Genomic DNA, 6938 nt, shown 5'->3' with positions numbered 1-6938 from the left:
GAACGTGGAATGGAACCTGGAAAGGAATGTGGAATGGAATGTGTAATGAATGGAATGGAAAATGGAAACAAAGACGGATGGAATGGAATGAAATGTGGAATGGAATGGGATGGAGTGGAATGTGGAATGGAATGTAGAATGGAATGGAGTGGAATTTGAAATGGAATGTAGAAAGGAATGTGTTATGCAATGTGGAATGGAATGGAATGTGGAATGGAAAGTGGAGTGGAATGGAATGCAATGGAATGGAATGTGGAATGGAATTTGGAATGGAATGTAATGGAACGGATTGGAATGGAATGTGGAATGGAATGGAATTTAAAGAAATGAAATGTGTAATGGAATGACACGGAATGTAGAAAAGAATAGAATGGAATAGAATGGGGAATTGAACGTAATGGAATGGAAAGTAATGCGGAATGGAATCGAATGTAATACGGAATGGAATGGAATGGAATATGGAATGGAATGTGAAAAGGAATAAAATGAGATGCGGAATGGAATGTTAAATGGAATGGAAAGGAATTTGGAATGGAATTTGTAATGGAATGCGGAATGGAATGTGGAATCGAATGTCGAAAGGAAATTAATGCCATGTCTAATGTAATGTAGAAAGGAGTGTGCAATGGATTAGAATGGAATGTGGAATGGAATGGAATGTAGGGTGAAATGGAATGGAATGGAATGTGCAATGGAATGTGAAATGGAGTAGAATGTGGAACGGAATGGAATGTGGAATGGAATGGAATGGAATGTGAATTGCAATGGAAACGAATGGAATGGAATGTGAAATGGAATATGGAATGGAATATGGAATGGAATTGAGTGGAATGTGGAATGGAAAGGAATGGAAAGTCGAATGGAATGTGGAATGGAATGGAATGGAATGTGGAAAGAAATGTGGTATGTAATGTAATGGAATGTGGAATGGAATGGAAAGGATTGTGGAATGGAATGGAATAGAATGGAACGGAATACGGAATGGAATAGAATGGAATGGAATATAATGTGGAATGGAAAGGAATGCAATCGAATGTGGAATTCAACGGAAAGGAAGGGAATGGAATGGAATGGAACGGAATGGAATTCAACGCACGGGAACACGGAATGGAATGTGGAACGGAATGTAAAGATATGTGGAATTGAATGTGGAATGGAATGCAAAGGAATGGGAAAACGAATGGAATTGAATGTGGAATGGAATAGAATGGAATGTGCAATGGAATGGAATCGAATGTGGAATGGAATGTAAAATGGAATAGAATGTGGAATGGGATGGAATGGAATGTGGAATGGAATGGAATGGAAAGTGGAAAGGAATGGAAACGAATGGAATGCAATTTGAAATGGAATGGAATGGAAGGGAACGGAATGTGGAATGGAATGGAGTGGATTACAGAATATAATGGAAGGGAATGGAATCTGGAATGGAATGGAATGGAAATTAATGGAATGGAATCTGGAATGGAATCGAATGGAATTGAATGGAATGGAATGGAATGCGGAATGGAATGGAATGAAATGGAATGTGGAATTTAAAGTAATGGAATGGAATTGAATGCAACGTGGAATGGAATGGAATGGAATACGGAATGCAATGTGAAATGGAAAGGAATGGAACGTGGAATGGAATGGAAGGCAATGTGGAATGGAATGTGGAATGGAATGGAAAGGAATATGAAACGGAATGCAATCGAATGTGGAATGGAATGGAATGAGGAATGGAAAGTAATGGAATGTGTAACGGAATGGAATGGAAAGGAATGCATTGGAATGTGGTATGGAATGGAATGGAATGTTGAATGGAATGGAAGGAAATTTGGAAAGGAATGGAATTTAAAGGAAGCGAATATGGAATGGAATGGAATGGAATGCAATGTGGAATGGAATGGAATGGAATAGAATGTGGAATGGAATGCAATGGAATGGAATTAAATGGAATATGGAATGGAATATGGAATGGAATGGAATATGGAATGGAATATGGAATGGAATGGAATATGGAATGGAATGGAATATAGAATGGAATGGAATATGGAATGGAATGGAATATGGAATGGAATGGAATATAGAATGGAATGGAATGCATTTTGGAATCTAATGGAATGAAATGGAATGGAAGGTGGAATGGAACGTGGAAAGGAATGAAATGGAATACAATGGCATGGAATGTGGAATGGAATGGAATGGAATATGGAATGGGATGGTATGCAATGTGGAATGGAATGGAATGGAATATGAAATGGACTGGAATGGATTGTGGAATCTAATGGAATGGAATGGAATGGAAATTGGAATGGAACGTGGAATGGAATGGAATGAAATAGAATGGAATGGAATGTGGAATTGAATGTTATCTCTAATGGAAAGTGGAATGGAATGGAATGGAATGTTTAATGGAATGAAATGGAATTTAATGTGGAATGGAATGTGGAATGGAATAGAATGGAATGTGGAAAGGAATGTGGAATTGAATGGAATGGAATGTGCACTTTAAAGGAATGGATTGTGGAATGGAATGGAACGGAATGTGGAATGGAAAGCGGAATTAAATGGAATGGAATGTGAAATCGAATGGAATGTAATGTGGAATGGAACGTGGAAAGGAATGGAATGGAATGTGGAAGGGAAAGTGGAATGGAATGTGGAATGAGACGTGGAATGGAATGGAATATGGAAACGAATGTGGAATGGAATGAGGAAAGGAATGGAATGGCAAGTAGAATGGAATGTGGAATGGAATGGAATGGAATGTGGAATGGAATGTGGAATGAAATGAGGAAAGGAAAGTGGTATGGAATTGAATGTGGAATGGAATGTAAATTGGAATGAAATGGAATGGTATGTGGAAAGGAATGGAATGGAATTTGGAATGGAATGGAATGGAATGTAATGTGGAATGGAATGGAAATTGGAACGGAATGGAACGTGGAATGGAATGTGGAATGGAAGGGAATGGAATGTGGAATGAAATGTGGAATGGAATGAGGAATGGAAAGTGGAATAGACCGTTGAGTAGAACGTGGAATGGAACGTGGAATGGAATGTGGAATAGAAAGGAAAGGCATATGGAACGGGATGGAATGGAATGGTATGTGAAATGAAATGGAATGGAAAGTGGATTTGAATGGAATGGAATGTGGAATGGAATGTAATGAAATGTGGAATAGAATGTCAACTGGAATGCCGAATGGAATGGAATGGAATGAAATGGAATGCGGAATGCAATGTGGAATGGAATGGAATGGAATGTGGCATGGAAAGGAATGGAAACTGGATAGGAATGGAATCGAATGGAATGTGGAATTGAATGGAATGGAATGGGAAAAGGAATGGAATGTGGAATGTAATGTAATGTTGAATGTAATGGAGTGGAATGTGAAATGCAATGGAATGGCATGTGCAATGCAATGGAATGGAAAGCGGAATGGAATGTGAAAGGAATGGAATGGAATGGAATAAAATGTGGAATGGAACGTGGAATTGAACGTGGAATGGAACGTGGAATGGAACGTGGAAAGGAATGTGGAATGGAAGGGAATTGAATGGAATGGAATGTGGAATGCAATGTGGAATGGAATGGGATTGAAAGTGGAATGAAATGTGGAATGGAATTTGCAATGGAATGTAGAGTGGAATGGAATGGAATATGTAATAGAATGTTGAATGGAATGTGTAATGGATCGTGGAGTGGATCATGGAATGGAATGTGGAATGGAATGGAATTGAATGGAATGTGAAATTTCATGGAATGCAATGTGGAATGGGACGTGGAACGGAATGGAATTTAATGGAATGTGGAATGGAATGGAAAGTGGAATGGAAAGTAGAATGGAATGGAATGTGGAATGGAATGAGGAATGGAAGGGAATGGAATGTGGAATTTAATGTGGAAGTGAATGAGGAATGGAATGTGGAATGGACCGTTGAGTAAAACGTTGAATGGAACATGTAATTGAATGTGGAATAGAAAGGAATGGAATATGGAATGGAATGGAATGGGATGGTAAGTGAAATGAAATGGAATGGAAAGTGTATTTGAATGGAATGGAATGTGGAATGGAATGGAATGATATGTGGAGTAGAAGGTCGAATGGAATGTGGAATGGAACGGAATGGAATGAAATGGAATGTGGAATGCAATATGGAATGGAATGGAATGGAATGTGGAATGGAAAGGAATGGAAACTTTAATGGAATGGAATCAAATGGAATGGAATGGGAAAAGAAATGGAATGTGGAATGTAATGTAATGTTGAATGTAATGGAATGGAATGTGAAATGGAGTGGAATGGAACGTGTAATGCAATGGAATGGAAAGAGGAATGGAATGTGAAAGGAATGGAATTGAATGGAATGAAATGTGGAAAGGAAAGGGGAATGGAACGTGGAATGGAACGTGGAATGGAATGTGGAAAGGAATGTGGAATGGAAGGGAAAGGAATGGAATGGTATGTGGAATGGAATATGGAATGGAATGGGATTGAATGTGGAATGGAATGTGGAACAGAATTTGCAATGGAATGTAGAGTGGAATGGAGTGGAATATGTAATCGAATGTGGAATGGAATATGTAATGGAACGTGGAGTGGATCATGGAATGGAATGTGGAATGGAACGTGGAATGGAAAGTGGAATTGAATGCAATGGAACGTGGAATTGAACATCGAATAGAATATGAAATGGAATGGAATGGAATGTGGAATGGAATGGAAACGAAAGGACTGTGGCTTGGAATGTAATGGAATGGAATGTGAAATAGAATGTGGACTTGAAAGGAATGGAATGGAATCGAAAGTGGAATTGAATGGAATCAAACGTGGAATTGAATGGAATGAAATTTGGACTTGAATGGAATGGAATGGAATGTGGAATTGAATGTAATCGAATGTGAAATTGAGTGGAATGGAGTGTGGATTATAACGGAATGGAATGTGGAATAGAATGTGGAATGGAATGGAATGGAATGTGGAATGAAACGGAAAGGAATGGATTGTGGACTGGAAAGGAATGGAATGTGGAATGGAATGGAATGCAACGGAATGGGGATTGCAAAGGAATGGATTGTGGAATGGAATGGAATGTGGAATGGAATGGAATGGAATTTGCAAAGGAATGTGGGTTGGAATTTATTTCAAAGTTTAAGGGAATGTGGAATGGAATGGAATAGAATGTGGAATGGAATGTAATTGCTTGGAATTTGGAATGGAATGTCCAATGGAATATCATGGAATGTGGAATGCAATGGAATGGAATGGAATGTGGAATGGAATGGAAAGGAAATTGGAATGGAATGGAATTTGGAATGCAATGGAATGGAATGTGTAATGGAATGTGGAATGGAATGGAATTTGGAATGGAATGAAATGGAAAGTGGGATGGAATGTGGAATGGAATGCAATATAACGTGTAATGGAATAGAATGGAATGTAGAATGGAATGGAACGGAAATTAGAATGGAATGTGGAATAGAATGGAATGCAATGTGGAATGGAATGGAATGGAATGCGGAATGGAACGTGGAATGGAAAGTGGAATTGAACGTGAAATGGAATGTGCAGTGGAATGCGGAATGGAATGGAATGAAATGCGGAATTTAATGTGGAATGGAATGGAAAGGAATGTGGAATGAAATGGAATGGAAAGTGGAATGAAATGGGATGGAATGTTGAATGGAACGGAATGGAATGTGGAATGGAACGTGGAATGAAATAGAATGGAATGTGGAATGGAATGTGGAATGGAATGGAACGGAATGGAAAGGAATGTGGAATGGAAAGGAATGGAATGCAATGTGGACTGGAATGGAATGGAATTGAATATGGACTGGAATGGAGTGGAATGCAATAGACTGTGGAGTGGAACGGAGTGTGGAATGGCAAGAAATGGAATTTGGAATGGAATGGAATGGGGAATGGAAAGGAATGGTATGTTGAATGGAATGTGGAATGGAATGGAATATGGAGTGGAATGTAAAATGCAATGGAATGGAATTCGGAATGCAATGGAATGGAACTGAATGTGGACTGGACTGGAATGGAATGTGGAATGCAACGGAATGCAATGGAATGTGGAATGGAAGGTATGGAATGTGGAATGGATTGGAAAGGAAATTGGAATGGTATGGAATGGAAAGGAATGTGGACTGGAATGGAATGGAGTGTGGAATTGGATGGAATGGAATGTGGAATGGCATGGAATGGAATGTAGAATGGAAAGTTGAATGGAATGCAATGGAATGGAATGTTTAATGGAATGGAATATGGAATGGAATGGAACGTGGAATGGAATTGAAAGGAATGTGCAAAGGAATGTGGTATGGAGTGAAAGGGAATGTGGAATGGAATGGAATGGAAAGTGGAAAGGAACGCGTGGTGAAATGGAATGGAATGTGGAATGGAATGGAATGGAATGTGAAATGAAATGGAATGGAACGTGGAATGGAACGTGGAATGGAACTTGGAATGAAATGGAATGCAAAATAGAATGGAATGTGGAATGTAATGTGGAATTGAATGAAATGGAATGCAATATGGAATGGAATGTGGAATGTAATGTGGAACAGAATGTAATGTAATGTGGAATCGAATGGAATGGATTGTGGAATGGAATGTGTAATGGAATGGAATGGAATGTTGAATGGAATTTAATGGAATGTGGAATGGAATAGAATGGAATGTGTTATGGAATGGAAAGGAAAGGAATGTGGAATGGAAGGGAATGGATTGTGGAATGGAATGGAATGGAATGTGGAATAGAACGTGTAAAGGAATGTGGAAAGAAATGGAATGGAATAGAATTTGCTATGGAATTGAATGGAATGGAATTTAATGAGGAATGGAATGGAATGTAATGTGGATTGGAATTAAACTGAATGGAATAAAATTTGCAATGGAATGGAATGGAATGTGGAATGCAATGTGGAATGGAATGGAGTG

General features: G+C 38.7%; 1 pseudogene; it reads left to right on the top strand.

The window, feature by feature from the left end:
- Window positions 1–555: 555 nt before the first annotated feature.
- The window catches only part of LOC134738988 (double homeobox protein 4C-like), a 191776-nt pseudogene continuing 185393 nt past the window's right edge, over window positions 556–6938 (top strand).

Source organism: Pongo pygmaeus, chromosome 22 (genome assembly GCF_028885625.2).
Source record: "Pongo pygmaeus isolate AG05252 chromosome 22, NHGRI_mPonPyg2-v2.0_pri, whole genome shotgun sequence".
Classification (NCBI taxonomy): Eukaryota; Metazoa; Chordata; class Mammalia; order Primates; family Hominidae; genus Pongo; species Pongo pygmaeus.
The sequence above is the reverse complement of the archived record's forward strand: the minus strand, read 5'-3'. Positions and strand labels throughout refer to the sequence as shown.